The sequence below is a fragment of the Anolis sagrei genome, chromosome 1 (genome assembly GCF_037176765.1).
Source record: "Anolis sagrei isolate rAnoSag1 chromosome 1, rAnoSag1.mat, whole genome shotgun sequence".
Taxonomy (NCBI): Eukaryota; Metazoa; Chordata; class Lepidosauria; order Squamata; family Dactyloidae; genus Anolis; species Anolis sagrei.
The window spans coordinates 251,088,927-251,108,201 of record NC_090021.1 but is presented as its reverse complement, the minus strand read 5'-3'; the positions used below and the strand labels follow the sequence as shown (position 1 = coordinate 251,108,201).

Below are 19,275 nucleotides of genomic sequence, written 5' to 3'. Positions count from 1 at the left end.
GTTCATGTAGGAACCAACGATACTGCAAAGCATGGTCTTCAAAATATCAGAAAGGATTTTGAAGCTTTCGGAAGAAAGCTAAGATATCTTAATGTACAAGGGGTCTTTTCATCTCTCCTTCTCATTGTATGATGGGGCCAAAGAAGATGAGAAAAATAGCAGAGGTGAGTAACTGACTCTGCAGATGACATCAGGAAGGACAATTTGGCTTCCTGGACCATGGTACACTCTTCCAAAAAGATGGCCTACTGGCATGGGATTGGTTGTGCCTCACAGAAGCAGGAAGAAATATTTTTGCTCAAAAACTGGCAATACTGATCAGGCAGACTTTAAAATAGGTTGTGTGGGGGAGGATGACAGTATCCTTGCGAACAGTAGTTTATCTAGTCCCAGAGTAAAACAACAAGTACCAATCAGTGAGGGGACAATAATCTCAAATAAACAGCTAAGGGGAAAGTCCCACGGGCTTAGATGCCTTTACACGAATGCCCAGAGCATGGGAAAAAGATGAGCTGGAACTCTTAGCACAACAAAATAGTTACCATGTAATAGGTGTAATTGAAACCTGTTGGGACAAGTCCTATGATTGGAATGTAGCAAAGAAAGGCAGGTGGTCAAGTATCATTATATGTCAAAAATATTTACACCGGTGAAGAGGTGCAAGACTTCAATCCTGGAAACCATGTTGAAAGTATCTGGGTAAGAATTAAGGGAGCAAGGACTGAAAAGGATGTAGTTGTGGGGGTATACTACAGACCTCCAAGTCACTGGATGAAATCTTCCTTGACCAGATGACCAAACATACAGAAAGAAGAAACATAGTAGTAATGGGAGACTTCAACTTCTCTGATATTTGTTGGAAAACAAACTTTGCCAAGCGTACAAAGGCCAACAAATTCCTCACTTGTCTAGCAGACAATTTTATTGTCCAGACAGTAGAAAAGGCAACAAGGGGATCAGCTATTCTTGATCTGACCCTAACCAACACTGAGGATCTGGTCAATGAAGTAGAAGTGGTAGGTTCCTTAGATGGGAGTGACCATGTGCTCCTAGAGTTTGTGATACAATGAAAGGGTGAAACTCATCACACTAGAGAACATTCTATTTAAAATCTGGTTTCTGCCTCCTGCAGAATTTTGGGGTTTGTAGTTTAAGGAGGAGTCTTTAATAGCCTCATTAAACTACAAACCCCAGAATTCTGCAGGAGGCAGAAACTGGATTTTAAGTGGATTTTTCTCTAGTGTGATAAAGTGGTAAGAGAAGTAATTCTAGACTTTAGGAGAGCTGACTTCAGGAAATGTAAGGAAATACTAGGAGTGATTCCATGTACAGGAATACTCAGAGAGAAGGGAGTAAATGATAAATGGGAGTTTCTTAAAAGCAAGATACTGAAGGCACAATTGCAAACAGTGCCAGCAAGGGGAAAAAAATAGAAGTGTAAAGCAACCAGAATGGATGTCCAAAGAACTTTTAATTGAGCTAAGATTTAAAAGAGACATGCACAAGAAATGGAAAAGGGGGAAATAACCAAAGAGGAATTCAGACTAATAACCAAAGTATGTAGGGAAAAGGTTTGTACGGCTGAGGCAGAAAATGAGCTTAGGCTTGCCAGAGAGATTAAAACCAATAAAATGGGGTTCTTTGGTTATGTCAGTAGAAAAAGGAAGAAAAAGGAAATGGTAGGACCTCTGCGAGGAGAATGCTAATGGGATAGGGAAAAGGCAGAGCTACTCAACACCTTCTTTGTCTCAGTCTTCTTCCAAAAGGACATTGGGGTTCAACCTGAGTGGATGAGGTAATAGGAAAAATGCAACCCAAAACAAATAAAGTAGTTCAAGAATACCACAACTCTAAATGAATTCACGTCTCCAGGGCCAGAAGAACTACATCCAAGAGTATTGAAGGAACTTCCAGAAGTCATTTCAGAACCACTGCAATAATCTTTGAGAATTCTTGAAGAACAGGAGAAGTCTCAGCAGACTGGAAGAGAGCAAATGTTGTCCCTATCTTCAAGAAGGGAAAAAAGGACCCAAACAATTACCGTCCAGTCAGCATGACATCAATACCAGGAAAGATTCTGGAGCAGATAATTAAGGAAGCAGTCTGCAATCACTAGAAAGAAATGTTGTGATTACTAAAAGTCAACATGGATTTCTCAAAAACAAGTCATGCCAGACTAATCTTATCTCTTTTTTGGTTGAGTTACAAGCTTGGTAGATGCAGGGAATGCTGTGGATGTAGCATATCTTGATTTCAGTAAGGCCTTCGACAAAGTCTACCATGACCCTCTTGCAAACAAACTAGTCAAATGTGAGTTAGGCCATACTACTATTAGGTGGATCTGTTATTGGTTAAGTGACCAAACCCAAAGGGTGCTCCCCAATGGTTCCTCTTTATCCTGGAAAGAAGTGACTAGTAGAGTGCCACAGGGTTTGGGCCTGGGCCAAGTTCTGTTCAACATGCTTATCAAGTTTGCAGATGACACCAAATTAGGAGGGATCGCTATTAACAAATACTCCAAAGGATAAGAATTCAATTTGACCTTAATAGATTAGAGAGCTGGGCCAAAGCTAACAAAATCAATTTCAACAAGGACAAATGTAAGGCACTATACTTAGGCAGAAAGAATGAAATGCAAAGATACAGGATGGGTGATGCATGGCTCAACAACCGTCCATGTGAGAACGATCTTGGAGTCTTCGTGGACAACAAGTTGAATAGGAGCCAACAGTGTGATGCAGCAGCTAAAAAAGTCAATGAGATTTTGGGCTGCATCAAAAGGAGTATAGTGTCTAGATTGAGAGAAGTTATGGTGCCTTTGTATTCTGCTTTGGTTAGAGCTTACCTGAAAATCTGTGTCCAATTCTGGGCAACACAGTTCAAAAGAGATATTGACAAGCTGGAAGGTGTCCAGAGGAGGGCGACTAAAATGATCAAAGATCTGGAGATCATGCCCTATGAGGAGTGTCTTAAAGAACTGGGCATGTTTAGCCTGCAGAAGAGAAGGTTAAGAAGAGACATGATAAAAGGTAGTCCCCTGACATTAAGTCCAGTCGTGTCTGACTCTGGGGTGTAGTGCTCATCTCAATTTCTAAGCCGAAGAGCCAGCATTATCCATAGACACCTCCAAGGTCATGTGGCCGGCATGACTGCATGGAGCGCCGTTACCTTCCCGCCGGAGCGGTACCTATTGATCTACTCACATTTGCATGTTTTCGAACTGCTAGGTTGGCAGAAGCTAGGGCTGACAGCGGAAGATGATAGCCATGTATAAATATGTGAAAGGGTGTCATAAGGAAGAGGAAGCAGGCTTGTTTTCTGCTGCCCTTGAAACTAGGACTATGCTGTAGCTAGGCAAGAGCCCAGAAATGTTCTGTTTTGGACAGCCAGTCCAAGAATTACCCTACCAGGATCCAGTTGCCATGTTATAATCACCAAAAGCAATATTTCCAAGCTCTGCGCTAAAGGACCAGAGTTTCAGGATGGAATCATATGCGGATAGACTGACGACTTCCTCCCTCCCTCCACATTCTCCGAAGGCACTTTTCCTTGTTGCTTTTGAGGAGATGATGAACCAGGATGGATGCTAAATGCACTAACACCAAAGAAGAATATTGCATTGGTGTCACACATCTGGTGCATTCAAGTTAGCATTACATTTACGCTAATTCATAATAAAATAAAATATAAAATAAGCATGGGGAGAAAAGATTTTTTGTCTGCTCTTCCTTTGATGTTAATGTTGAAGAGTTAATTTTATAAGGGATCTGTTGTGCGCTGACAAGCTAAAAGTGCTGTATACACATTGAGGGCTGTCAGAGAAACTCATTTCCTTGCAATGTAGGGGTGCTCAGCCTAGTAGATGGCTACATGAAAGAAAGCCACGGTTTTGATTAGGCTGGCATTGCTTTGCTGGAGAACTCCACCGATAGGTGCAGTTTAAATCCTTTAACGCACAACAAAGTCTGTTAAATCCATCTTTTTGGGTAATTCACTTAACAAGGTTGGGAGGGGGATGCTTTGAAATTAGTCATTGCATATCATGTTTTAAATTTACAACAGCAGAACAGTTTGCCCTTAATATATCTACTTTCAGAAATTGTCAATGGAATATGCCCAAATACAGCCTGTGTGATTAATTTCTAAACATCCCACTGTATTTCACTTCTAACTTTTGCTGTTTCTTTGGGAAGCAAAGCTTGGAGCATGCCTTATTTTACCATCTTTTTAAAAAAGATTTTGTAATAGCCATTCAGTTGATTTAAAGAAATCACATAATTCAGATTATGCACAAAATCCTTCTTCCATGCACTTCCAGTCATTTCTACTTTTACATTTATTTTTATTTTTCACCATTATCCTTGGGAGAAAAAGAAAAGGTAAGTCAATCCAATCTATATTATCTATATATAGGTCTGTATGTCTACATTAGTAAAGGTAAAGTTTTCCCCTTGACTTTAATTCTAGTCAATGTCTGACTCTGGGGGGTGATGCTCATCTCCGTTTCTAAGCTGAAGAGCTGATGTTGTTCGTAGATGCCACCAAAGTCATGTGGCCAGAATGACTGCATGGAGTGCCGTTACTTTCCAGCTGGAGTGGTACTTATTGATCTACTCACATTTGCATGTTTTCGAACTGCTAGGCTTGCAGAAGCTGGGGCTATTAGCAGGATCTCATTCTGCTCCCTGGATTCTAACCACTGACCTTTTGGTCAGTAAGTTCAGTAGCTCAGGGGTTTAACCTGCTGTGTCACTGGGGACTCCATGTGTCTACATTAGATGAATATAAAAAGTTCGAACTTGCTTTTTATGTTAAGCTTCAAACAGTGTTTGGATGAGATCCTAACATTTTGTCCAGAAGGGGAATCTGCTTACCTATTTGATCACAATGGTCTTTTGGCTGTTAAAAGGGGCTGGAAGCCCTCCCTGTCCCATCTTGATGCAACTCCCTTTAAACAAAAACATTCATAGCAGTTCATCCCACAGCCAAAATAGTGTTCATGAAAAATTTAAGAAAAAACACTCTGTGTTAAAACATTTTTTTTTGTGTGAAGGAGATGAAAAGAAAAAAGACTTAGAATTACAAGCAGTTAGATTCAGGGTTTTGCGTAATGACTCTTGGTACCCCACTGTGAGAAGTCTTTCCCTAGCTTCTCGTCTGCATTCTTCATCATTCCCTGTGGGAGAATGAGTAGGATTTGTCTGCCATATTCACAGCAATAGAGGTGATCCAGGTTGAAAGAAAATCAATAAGATGTGTCCATTTATGCCTCACAAAGGAAGAAAGGTCTAAAGAACAGACATGGGACGTGATTCAAGCACTGGAGACTTAATAAGACTTCTACTTGTGTTTGAAGGGGATGGTAATTTATATTTTACTTTGAACTCTCTTTTTTATGCTTCATAACTATCAGGATTCAGGCTGACATGGGAAGCAAGGAAAAGAAGGTTTGATGCTGTCTTCAGAAGGCCTAACCCATTTGGGAAAGCCATGCTCAAATTTTCAAAAAGGGAAATTGTTTTTGTGTGGAGCAGGGGGAGGGGGAGGAGATTAAAGAGGCATCAAATCAGCCTACTGATAGTTATTGCTATTGCTCAAATGGCTTAAAGTATTCTGGATTGGGATGGAGTCTGGGCAGAGAGGACTTTCTTTGAGGAACTGTATCTTATCTTTCTCATTACTGGATGTCATTTTATTGTGAAATGGAAGCACCACTGAGTCTAAATGAGATGCCACTGGAGGTTTGGTCAAGCCCACCATCCCTTCTGAAATAGCAATACCCTGGTTGCCTTTTTGTTTGTAATTAGGCTCCTCCACTTCCCAAGAAGAACGTACATGATAATCCCTCAGATGACTAAGTCTTCTCTCTTTCCATGTGCCATTTGTAAGCAACCTGCATTTTATTCTTTTGTAATTTAGATGAAGAGAGACTGTTGTTCAGCTAGATAAGAGAGGAAGACTTTTGGGAAGAAAAGCCAATAAGGACAAGCATGAGCGCCCAGGGCTTAGTTTTTTTTTGTTTTGTTATTGAACTCTCTTAAACCTCCTAAGTCAGACAAGAGTCTTTCCAAACATTTAGGGAACAAGTGGGTTCAGGAAATACATTTATACTGCTGAATGTAGTTCCTGAAACAAATTACTTTTTATGCTCTGAAAAAAATCAGGATTTCACTTACCACTAGTCAAGTATTTTGTGAAGAAAAGGACACAAGAGCTAAAATGTGGAGGGCATCATATCCAACAGCAAGAAGTAATACTGAGATGCTGTCAGTCAAATTAGTGTTGGCTAGAAGACTTACATGGGAAATGAAAGAAAAAAAAGGCTAGGCTTGTGTTTTGACAGAGAAAAAATGTCATGTTTCTTTTCTTTCAGGGGCCATGTAGAATGAATGGAGGAAGTTGAAGAGTTTTCCTGAAAAGGATCCCAAATAAGTCACTCTGGTGACTTTCTTCCAAACTAGCTTGGACATCAACTTCAGGGGTTCAGAAAGCTTATCTTGGAAGAAAAGGTGAGTTTTCCATGGTATGATGCTTTGTGACTGTTAATATGAGACCCAACCCTTTGACTATGTTGTCTATTCTACTTTGAAAAAAAATTATGACCTGTCCTGCAAAGTTCCTTGGAGGGTGCATGGAATAGAAGCAGTAATTGTAAGAGAATGTATACATTCATACACACACACACACACATTCAATTACAGTTGAGAAGGTTCCTTTGACTCATAAGAATTCCTTTTCCTCTTTTTGTATAGCTTAATTTGGGTCAAAGTGATTTGAGTGAACACAGCCAAGAGTGATCGTTGTGTCTTTAAATGGGTAAAAACTAGCATTTAAGTGATTGACTGCCCTTCGCTTTCAAGGAATGTACTTGAGAGTAAGAGTGAGATCAGAATATCAGATTAGCTTTTAGAATATCAGAGTAGCTTTTAGAGTGTTGCAGCCAAGAAAGAGAGTGTGAGAGAAAGTTTCCTTCTTCTCTGTTTTGATTATGAAAACAACTTCTTTTTACCCAGTAATTACAATATAATGGAGAGTAAATGCTGAAGTATAAGTATCCCATATGGGATTACCCAAATTTGGTTTGGCTGTGCATGGAAAGGAAATGTGGGGGGAAAAAATAAAATCAAAATGCTAGTAAATAGAAAAGGCGATTGGCTGGAGGATCTGAAAAGCTTGCCACACAGAAGTGAGCTTTTCCAATTCTATAGAAGTGTGCTTTTCGCCTTAGTGGATCTGAGGACTCTTTTAGTATCATATTTGCATAACAAAGGCATCACAAAATCAGCTTTGCTTGGGATGTGACAAGGAGACAGACTGCATGGGCTCCCAAACAATTGAGCAATGCAGAACATTTAAACACTGGAGATCTGTAAACTTGGTGGTTGCTGCTCATGGTGTGTCAGCCTTACAACTGGGAAAATAAAGTGTAATTCACCAGTATACCATATATGCCTCAGGCATCTTAAATGGAGAAGCTGACTGCAGGCAGTTGAATGGCCTCACAATGACTCACTCACTAACATGTGCAGCCTCCCTCCCTCCCCCAACCATTTGATTTTGGTGGGGGCCACCTCATCCAACACAATTGTTATCACACTAATTGGAATTCTATGGAAGCCTCTCTCCACTGTCTCCTTGTCTTTGCAGTACATTGCTTGAGTAATTCCTAAATATTTTCCCAAGAGGACTTACAAACAGACTTTCCTCTTTGTTCAGAACTTTCATGTTACTTTCAACATTTGACCTGGAAATGATACCCCTTTTTTGCCTTAACAACAAATTGTCTCCACCAGCCAGGCTTTTTTGTCAGAGGCCACACATCTTGTTCCACCCAACTCTGAAATCATTATTATAGGACTCACTACAGTTTTTTTTTTGCCCTAAAAGGACAATATTCTTTATCAGAATCATAATATAAAATTATAGTTAAAAAAGTACTAAAGGATTCTGTACCATACCTTGGATAACTTGTTGGGGTGGAGGAGGGACAACATCTCCCAGAATCTGGTAGCCAATGGAACGCAGTGACCACACTGGCTAGAAAAGTGTGGAGTTACAGATTTTTGAAAGAAAAATCACCTGTCCAAGTTCTGCTTTGAATGGTCTAAAGTCCTAGCATGCTGAGTTTCTACTTTACCTCCCCCTCTCTTTTTAACTGCATTTGTGTGTGTCTGTGTGTGTTTGTGCCTTTGAGGCTGATGGCAACCAGTACATTCTGTTGTTGTTCATTCGTTCAGTCGTCTCCGACTCTTCGTGACCTCATGGACCAGTCCACGCCAGAGCTCCCTGACGGCCGTCACCACCCCCAGCTCCTTCAAGGTCAGTCCAGTCACTTCAAGGATGCCATCCATCCATCTTGTCCTTGGTCGGCCCCTCTTCCTTTTGCCTTCCACTTTCCCCAGCATAATTGTCTTCTCTAGGCTTTGCTGTCTCCTCATGATGTGGCCAAAGTACTTTAAGTCTTTCTCTAGTATCCTTCCCTCCAATGAGCAGTCGGGCTTTATTTCCTGGAGGATGGACTGGTTGGATCTTCTCGCAGTCCAAGGCACTCTCAGCACTTTCCTCCAGCACCACAGCTCAAAAGCATTGATCTTCCTTCGCTCAGCCTTCCCTAAGGTCCAGCTCTCACATCCGTAGGTTACTACAGGGAATACCATGGCTTTGGCTAGGCGGATCTTTGTTGCCAGTCTGATGTCTCTACTCTTTACTATTTTATCGAGACTGGACATTGCTCTCCTCCCAAGAAGTAAGCGTCTTCTGATTTCCTGGCCACAGTCTGCATCTGCAGTAATCTTTGCGCCTAGAAATACAAAGTCTGTCACGGCCTCCACGTTTTCTCCCTCTATTTCCCAGTTGTCAATACATTCTATAGGGGTTTTTTAGGCTACGAGTACTCAGAGGTAGGTTTTCTATTTCCTTCCTCTGAAAAGTGGCACACAGCACCTGGTATTCATTGGAAGTCTACCATCCAAATACTCTACTAAACTTCCAAGATCAGATGGGATCTGATGCCTTTGAGGTATTTAGGTCCCCTATCCCATCTTCTCCTCTTCTTCCATCTATTGCTTTGGCTTCTGCCTGTTCTTCCAAACATACATGCCTCTCCTAACTCTTTATTATCAAAAATAGAATTTAAGCTTTTCTTATGCTGATAGTTGCCTGTCCAATAATCATTCTATTAACTTGTCTGTATGGTAAAATGATCCTCTTGGGTACCCCAGATTAGATCTTTTCTTCATATTTTCTCTATTTTGTTATTAATGTACAAGTAAGGAGTCTGAAGTCTTGTTGAAATGAAAAAGTCACAAAGAACTGAAATGGGGAGAAGGATATTTTAGGGATGAAACAAGAATGCCTAAGATGCTAGAACACTGGGTTTTTCGGGCTGTATGGCCATGTTCTAGAAGCATTCTCTCCTGACGTTTCACCTGCATCTATGGCAGACATCCTCAGAGTTTGTGAGGTCTATTGGAAACTAGCTGGAAACTAGGAAAATAGAGCAACCTGTTGATAAAGTTACCGGTCACATGACTAAGCTGTCCGACTGTCTGGAATCTTAGTACTGTGTCTGATGGGAGGTTGTTGTTTTTCAGTTGAAAAAAGACAACAAGACAACCCTGTTGTGACATCCTAAACAGCCTCTTGGGATGGTTGCCTCCCTCTGCTTAACAGTAGGGCTGGTTCTCCTGGTTCTGCAGCTCACAAGACATGGTGCATAAGGGCCACTTGTGTGAATATTCTGGACTCACTCAGCCCTGCTACTTCATTGTCCAGGATTGTTTTAATACATCTCTGGCTGTCTGAAGTTTTCTCAAGAAAAACATTAGAGGGCGAAATTGGTTTTCATGACAATCTGTTTCTGCCCAATGGTGGTTAAAAAAACTTAGTTGAAAAATGATGAATGAGTAAGATTAAAAATATACTTGAAGAAACTGACTTTAGTTCTCCTTTGCAGAGAAACTGTAAAAGTAATTCTTTTTTATATATTTAAAAAATCCTCATTGGAATGCTAATTTTGATTTTTATTATCTGTCATGGGCTGCTTTGAAGTTTTTCCCAGACAAAAATAAATAGCCCCATAACAGAGAGGATTATAGGAGTCTTGTTTAGAATCATCAGACTAAGAGTGACATTTAATTTCGGAACATAGAAGGTTTTATTGAGGCTGCAAAGTCTTTGAAAAAGCTCAGCACTCTCACTGCTATTTTGTAAATTTGCCTATAAATGGTTTAACTGGGGCTTTCTGGTCCAGCAAATGGGAGGGGGGAGTGAGCTTCAATGCTTTCTCCTGCCATTTTTAGGAGAAACTGTACATACCCACCCACCCACCGTATAATTCAATAAAGTGATAGCTAAGTTATATTGCCTTTATTGTAGGCAGGTGGGGAAGAAATATTTTCTTTTTCTGTGCACACCCAAACACATCTGTGACTCAGCACTGAAGGCTTTGCTTGAATAAATCAGTTTTGGCAGCCTTGTAATTCATAAAACAATACCTCTAGCTTCTCTCCAATGGTAGCGGGATGGTTCAGGTTTTATGATTCCATTCAGTTCCAGAGCGTTAATGGGGCTATTTGTAAAGAAAGAAATATAATGAGTTATCACAAAACACAGCAAGGACTCTAGAAGGGGCCCTCTCCCATTTATCACCCATTCTAGCATATTCCCCAAAGAACTCAGCAAGAAATCTTACAGGCACAATAGGGAATATTGTGGTAGCTGCAACCTGACATTCACAAATTGTGGGGAGTTGAGAGGATTATTTTATTTATATAATTATCACACTATGGTGCTCTATATTTTTTTTAAAGTGAAGTCAAGAAAAATGTATTTTCTCGCAATTCATTGCATATTTTGAATTCATTTCCTAACATACAATTTCTGGACACAAGCTTTAAAACCAAATAAAAAATATAACGCTAAATAGAGGGCTTTGAGCCATTTTGGTGGAATCTCTTTGCAGAATGTAGGTTCAGAGCCATAATTGAATCTGGTGCCCTCACAAATTATAGGTCACCCATATACAATTCCTCTTGGTTTAAATTCAAAAGCTAGAAATGTCTTCCTGGAAACAATTATTTCATTTTGTAAATTAAAAGAAAGAAAATAACTTGTGAGGTATGTTCACATCCTAAGAGTATAAGCAATATTTTATTCACTTGTCTTATCACGTAGCTTGACTAGCGCGAACTCTTTTTGCTTTTTGCTATCCAGTCAGAATTCTGGAGTATGCAGTAGTACTATAGTAGTTGTAGTAGTTCTTCTTGTTGTTGATATTTTCCAATATTGGGGCCATGTTGACATGTACTGGATACATGCGATGTAAAGGACTTAAGCAACTCCAATATAGGCAAGGAGCATCCCTGGAGCCCCTTGGCCATCCACATAATTAGTTGGAGGCAAGCCCAGAGCAAAGGGGGTGATTTAGGGGTTCAAACCACCCCCAATTTTTTCAGGTTAAAAAAACTGGTTTACTCATGAATTTTAACTGTTTAACCAAATCCCCATGATAAGTCTATGAGAAGCAACAATTAGAGTACCTCCAGAACTGCAACCACTAGCTCAACCAAATTTTGATAATTTATTCATACTATGTATTGTCGAAGGCTTTCATGGCCAGAATCACTGGGTTGTTGTAGGTTTTCCGGGTTATATGGCCATGTTCTAGAGGCATGTTCTCCTGACGTTTTGCCTGCTTGCCATAGATGCAGGCGAAACGTCAGGATGCTTGCCATAGATGCATAGAAAAGTCAGGAGAAAATGCCTCTAGAACATGGCCATATAGCCCGGAAAACCTACAACAACCTATTCATACTATCATTACCTACCCTTCTTCCAATTTACATTGCAATACTGGGCATTCATAGCTGCAGCTTCAACATTACTTTTCAGGTCAGTGTCTCCTGATCTGACATGAGATCTCAACAAGGCCCTGAAATTACCATAATTGTGCAAAGGTTCCTCACAGGTAATAGGTCCTGAATCATTGCCCCCTCTTAAAGCCAGTTCTTGTTGACCACAAAGAACAATAGTTTCCACAAATGGCAGAGGTTTCTTTCTGTTTCCTTCTGCTTTCTTCTTATTTCCTTTACTAAGATGATGGATTACATCAGGACGTTTTCCACTGTGAATTAGCAAGAAGTTCTCAGCCAAGCACAAGTTGTTCTGATTGTACTCTCTTTTTTGAAGACTTGCATTGCATATTTCCAACATAAAAATTGTTAAGCAACCATTGCCCCTAGCTTCTGATGGCTACTTCCAAAAACCACACAGTACTTACAGAGTGCACCTTGAACATGAAATGTGTAGATTAACCATGAAAATCTGTTGAACCATTTGGGTTGAAAACTTAGATGCCTCTTCTTATCCACAGGAAAAACATATCCTGGTAACGGAGTGCTTGAATTTTGCACTAATTGAGCTTTCACTTGGTCATCAGAAGGAGCTACTAATATAAGTGGTCATATTAGTGGTGCACATGAAATTATATCGCAGAAGTATCCAATGGCTATCTACATCCACTGCAGTGCTCACTCACTAAATCTAGTCAGCCAAAATAAGGGTGAGATACAAGAGTAGTCCAAAGTCCTTTTCAAAATGTTCAAAGTCAAATAATTTTTTCAACACTGCGACTGTTGCAACCCAGATCAGGAAACAAGACCATAAGATATTAATCCACCACACTTGACTGTAGGAAAAAACAATCCTTTTTTATTGATGAAAAATGGTTACAAAATAGAAAAAATTACAAAGCCCAAAAAGCCACAGTAAAATTCAGCAGTCAGGAATATCTATGAACTAGATCAAAATTCCAAAAGCAACACTATAAAAACCTGGAACCTGTTAGCATTTCACTAACCGTACTTGGAAACTAGAAGCCTCTGGGAATGCAGGCCATGGGAACCGGGAAATCTGCCAAGGTAATGCCTCAGTCTAAACGATGCTTGATCTAACGAGAGAGCCCGGGGAGAGACATTTAAAACTAAAGAAACTGTTTCGGGACACGCCTCCAGGCTTTGAAGCCTGTGCCTCCCTTTCCTTTAATCTGCTTGACCTTCGCAGACTCTGCTATTCACTCCTGTTTTTCCAAATCTGTCCTTTTCTATCCTCATTAAAAAAGGCAGGTGCTAGCTCCTCTGGAGAGCTATCACCGCTTGATTCAGAAACATTCCCATCAGGATGCGTAGTTTCACTTTCCAAGCCACTGACCTCAGAATCAACATTTTCCAAACCATCAGGGACAAATTCATGTTCAGTAGCCTGTTCAGTTGCATCAGGAAATACAATCAGAGAATCAGGTTCAGGTTCACACACAGGCTGAACCCCAACAGCGACTGTAAGCCAAAACATGTTCCACATACCAAAGTCAAGGTTCACCAGCTGAGATTCATGCTGTAACAATTTCACTGACATTACTTCCAGCACCTAACTGATATAACCTCCAGCTACTTCTCCCACTTTCTTAAGTAATTCTATCTGTTGGCCCTCCTCTCAGTCAACTGACTGGATCGCCTCAGTTGAATGGCATCAGTTCTTAATTGTAGACTACCTGTAATACTTAGCTCCTGGTTTGTTTCCTGAAGCCCCTGATTCTCCCTGACCCTGTATCCCTACCTTCCTGGGGCTGCAGCTCCTGCTCTGCAGAGATGGGTTCCTCAGTGTCAGACTGCTCATGCTGTGGATCTATGTTTGCCCTGACTCAGATGCTGGGCGAAGAATCCCTTACCTTTCCACTTCATCTCAACACTAGCTATGACACTTGCTGGCAACACTGCATTTCTGGTCACAGTTATTCACCCAAAATGACATCACCATGTAACAGAGCAATAGTAAAAGAGGGTTTTGCCCAAAAACAAAGCCAGCAGCTCATGAAGTAAAGTAGAACTGTTTGATCCTGTGAAAACATGGAGGCACAAAACAATTTGATAAAGAACAACTGGGAAACTGGGAAGAATGTGTGAAGAAAGGGTGATGCTCCAATATATGTACCCATATATTGCTTCTTTTATTATATATATGTTACACATGCACACATATAAAAGTAGCAATATAGCAGATATATATCTGTAGTATATGATTCGTTGAGTAAAATTTCTAGACTTATACAAATGTACACTATAAGTATAGATGCATTGTAAGATTAGTTTTATCTTAATTTTGTTCAGTAAACACTGAAGAATTTAACTACAGAGTATCAAAATCACACTGACACAATATTAACTTTAAACTTAGTAACTGGTCCACAAAATTTGGACACTGCTTTCATTTAAGGACAGAAATGAGAGCATGGTACAAACAAGAGTGTCATAGGAGGCCTCTCGTTTGGTGGTTAAAAAGATTCTCTTTGCATATGTGCATTCAATTATTCAAAGTGTCGCTATAAGGCTGAGAGTGAAACTAGCTGTCTCAGAGGATATGGGTCTTCCACAGAGACTAGCAGCCCTACATATCCTCTTCAGCTCTCTCTGACAGCGATTAGTGAAAGAATACATGTAACATGACAACACACTCACAATTTCCATGCTCCTCCATCCCTGTACAATGAGCAGCTGAAAAGCACCCATCAAAAAAAGGAAAGAAGCATACAAACTCTGCTTAATTATTTTCCTGATCTTTTAATTTCCTTAGTGTTAACATGTCACAAACAATAGCATAACCTGAAAGATTTGTTAACACCTTATTCACTTCTCAGAGGAAGGAGAGTCCTTCAGCTTCCCTGGCATTCTGTTGGGTGGCATCATCACTACTGACCTGTTAAAGCAGTGTTCCTTTGGATCTGTCTCATATTTCACTTATGAGAGCAAGGAGGAAGCCACATCACATCCCATAGATGCAGGATGGCTGTCTCTTCTGCCCTCTTGCTCCCTGTTACTGCCAGCTACAGTAACAACAGAGCTACATATTGCTGATTGGCAGCCTCACTTCCTGCTTCTGTGCCATTTCACTGGCTTTCTTCCTTCACTCATACCAAGTTCCTTTGCCAGTCATGTGGCACAGAAGCAGGAAGAGACTGCTGAGCAGCAAATATGAATTTCTGTCACTGCTGTAGCTGGTAGCAACAGGGAGGGAGAGTAGATGACTTTGGACCCCTGCCCAGTGGTGATGAACTGGCTTCACAATAGAGACATCCTCCTGTGGTCAAGGTGCCCGAGGGTGCCCCTGTTGATCACCCATGTGGGCTGCAACTTGCATCCAAAACAAAACATTAAGGACAGAATAAGGAGAAACAGAATGGCTTACAATTGGCAAGGGAATTAGGTAAGCCTGCACTTTATCAACTTATCTGCTTAACTTATATGTTGAAGATATGATACAAAAAGCACAATTTGGTTCAGCAGAAGGAGGTGTGAAAATTGGAGGAAGGAACATCAACAATTTAAGATATTCAGATGGCAATATATTACTAGAAAATGCAATAATGAGCATGGATTATTGGCATACATTTTAAGTAGACAAAAAAGACATTGGTGACCTCATCAGACAGGCTACTGGGTTCATCCTACACTGCTTGTTCTTCCCTTTAAAGATGGAGACAACTACATGTACACATGTACTTCCAGTTGAGCTCCATCCAGGAATGGAAGAGCAAGCGGCTCTTCCAGCAATGGGGGGAAGCAGGGTAGTGATGCTTCACCCCATGGGATGGGGGGAAAGGCAGGTTGCGCAATGTGGGGCAATTTGGGACAGCTGGGAGCCCATGGATTCTCTATGCATTGTGGCGAATCCATGGGCCTTTGTAATGAGGTCCTGAAATATTCAAGATTTTCTCTCTTCCAAATCCAGAAAGAAGGAAACTCACCAAGTTAATGACAGCATTGCAGAATTAAAAAATCTCTTTAATTATAATCCATAAATCATACCATATATGAAAAAAGTTTAACTGGATGGTGATGTAATTACCTGAAATTGTTTGATAGAAAGATGGAGAAGGGCAGCATTTTGTCCAGAGAGTTGCACAAATGAAAGAGAAAAAAGTGACCAAGAACTAGATGAATGATCTCTGAAGGTAATGACTCACATACAGTTTTTTTGTTTGGATGATTTGTGCCCAACTGTTATAATAGCTGAGAACTAGAAGAAAACTTCAGATTATGCTGTATATAAACATTTATAAGGGAGAATTTAAAGGGCCAACTTGAACTTGTTTTGGGATAATATGTACATTATATTGGTATCCGATATGGGATGCCTGTTCTACCAAAAATATAAATTTCTATATAAAGATTTCTTTGGGTTATATTAAACTTAAGAGAAGGGTTTGGAAAATGTGATGTTAGTATCTATGAGACAAGTCAGATAAAAGTTGTGTGTATGTGTGTGTGAATGGAGATTACTGTTTTTGTGTGTGTATACAATTGATTGGTGCCTTTATTGGAGCTATTAGATATCTAGAAGAGGTAATATAATATTTGTAATGAAATATGTTTCGAAGAAGTGGAAAGAGGAGTACCATTAACATTTGTAAAATCTGCCTCACTGTAAATAATTTATTTGAGAAGACTTTATTATAACTTTTTAGTGACAAGAACTAAAATAATTGCTTGATTAATTATGTGAATTGTTACAGATTAGCAAGAATAATAATGTTATTTGGTAAAATTGCTATCTCTTTATCTGGTTTATTAGGAGGAAATTTTTATAAAGAGGAGAATAATATTTGCATTAGATGAGAGATATATAAATTGATTATCTCTTTAAATGTCCACTTAAAAGATTTTCATATCTTGCTTAAGTCAGTAATCAGAATGGAGATTGCACCCAAGAATCCAGAAGACTAGGGCTTGGAAGGGCAGCTAAGAAGAAGCTACATAATTGAATACTGACGTGAGGATTGTCCAAGCCATAATATTTCCCATTTCTATGAATGTGAAAGCTGGAATGAAGAAAGCTGACAGGAAGAAAAACAACTTTTTAAAAACGTGGTGCTACAGAACAGTTCTATGAATACTATATAACCAATAAACAAGTCCTAAATAAAATTAAGCCTGCACTCTCCCTTAAAGTGAAGATGACTAAACTTAGGGTGCATCCTACACAGTAGAATTAAGTCAATTTGGCACAATTTTGGCACTTAGATCAGGACATCTCACAAAGTGGATGTAAGGCCATGGGAATATTGCCTTCCGCTTATCAATATTGTTGTCTTTTCTACTTATTCATGTAGAAGGTTAATATTTGTCATTCTCAAGGTATTTAACCTCCTTTGCCAAAGGACATCTTCACATTTCACTCCCTCCATGTCATTTCAGCACTTGCTGGTGAAACAGCAGGCATGTGGGGTGCCTCACAGCACCCTGCTCACCCTCACTCCTCCCCCCATTAGATGGAGAGACAGGACAAGGTGTGTAGGTGCCCTGTCCCTCATCAGATGGGGGAAAGGGGGCAAAAAAAAAAAAGCAGGTAGCTCATTAGAGCTACACAACACACACTTTACCTTTTGTCATGGCCAAGGAAGCATCTTGTAACACTTCCTCAGAACTTCAAGCATCAATGGGGCAGGGGCTGACGCTCACCAGGCCCCGTCCCCAAAGTGCTGCAAAGCGGCAATTTGACCCAGTGTGATGAGGTGTAAAGAGTGCTGGTGCCTCACCAAACAACAATTCCCATGATTTCATAGTCTAGTGGTATCAAACTACATTACTTCTACATTATAGTTGCACTCTAAAACTGTCATATCATGAGAAAACATCACTCAGGAGAAAAAAAATATAATATTGATTCATGGAAGGCAGTACACATTCCAGAAGGATAGACTCCATCAGGGAAGTCGTATTGCCAAGTCTGCAAGACCCGCTGATGATAGAATGACTTCAAAGTCTCTCAGTCATAGTGTCACCATAAGTCAAAGTTGATGTGATGGCAGTTAATAACAAAATATCAGCTTAACAATTTGAATGAGTCAGATGTTCTCCATTTGCTGAAATTACCTCCACTATAGGAATTATTCCTTACAGCAGAGATAATTACTTCCTCCAGGCATTAATTCAGAGGAGACAGTGCTATCCTTAGCTAAGACCATTTTTGATGACATGGAGTGTTATATTTGGGTGTTACTATACTAACAGTGTTTTGCCCATGCCTTGGGATGATTTCTTCCAGTGCTTTCATGTAAATGTTAAAAACCATTAGGGATAGAATGGCCCCTTCTGGGATGCCACAGAACAGCTCCCTTTTTGAGGAGCAGCTACCCCAAGTACCACCATCTGTACCTTGCCTGAGTGGTATGACTGGAACCACTGCAACACAGTGCCTCCAATTCCCACCCCCCTCAGGTGTTCCAGAAGGATACCATGGTCACTGGTATCAAACAGGGCTGAAAGATCTAAAAGCACCAACAGTGTCACCAATCCCTTGTCAGTGTTAAGATGGAGATCATCCAGTAAGGCAACCGTATCAGTCTCAACTTTGTATCCAGCTCTGAAGCTGGTTTGAAATGGGTCATGGAAGTGTGCACCATTCAAGATTACCCGCAGTTGGCAGGCAACTTCCTCATCCCTTTCTCTCTCTCTGCGCGTATGCGCGTACACACACACACACACATCTTGCTTCAACCATTCTATCCTCACATCTGAGAATGAATTATTACCACAATTTTCTTCCTACAGCTGGAGAAAACAAATATTTTCCCATTCTCCCATATTTGAATACCCCAAAGTGTTGTACAGTAATTATTCTGCTAAGGAAAAGCATAACAGCTAGCATATTACTGCTACCATTCAAAAACTAGAAGGATAACATGGTTGCTGATATCTAACAGAGCTGAGAGATCTAAAAGAACCAACAGGGACATACACCTCTTGTCAGTGTTGAGACAGAGTTGGTATTCTCTTCCATCTTCCACAAGAACTAATACTGCCCATTCCCAGACACATATGTTTGTTGTGGAAGAGAGTGTGAGGGGATGAGAATACTATTTGCATCATCTGCTGATGCCCTGGGAAATCTCAGTAGAAGATGTTACTGATCTTGGCTGGCAAAGGGGTATAGGGTAATAATTCTCTGCTCTTCCAAATTTGTCCATTCTCTGCTAATCACAGAATGCCATTCAGGGTGGCTATCATTGCACCATGAATTCTGGAAGTGGTAAGAGGAGAGCAATAACTGGACAATGCAGGATCTCAAGTGTGAAAAGATTTCTGTAGATAGGCAACATGGAAAGTAGTCTTTGTCACTCATTGTAATTAACAGCATTGGAAGACTAATTTTCAACAGGCTATTGCAAGGGGAAAATATGCTAAATTCAACTCATCACCTATTTCAATTCTAATAATTGCC

The 19,275-nt window shown here is 40.2% G+C and overlaps 1 long non-coding RNA gene across 1 annotated transcript in view; it reads right to left on the bottom strand.

The window, feature by feature from the left end:
• Nucleotides 1-19,275, bottom strand: part of LOC137095955 (uncharacterized) — a 78,981-nt gene that overhangs the window by 22,646 nt on the left and 37,060 nt on the right. The window contains exon 2 of the long non-coding RNA XR_010909099.1: nt 10,497-10,570. This is a non-coding gene — a long non-coding RNA (uncharacterized lncRNA). The remainder of the gene's footprint in view (nt 1-10,496; nt 10,571-19,275) is intronic.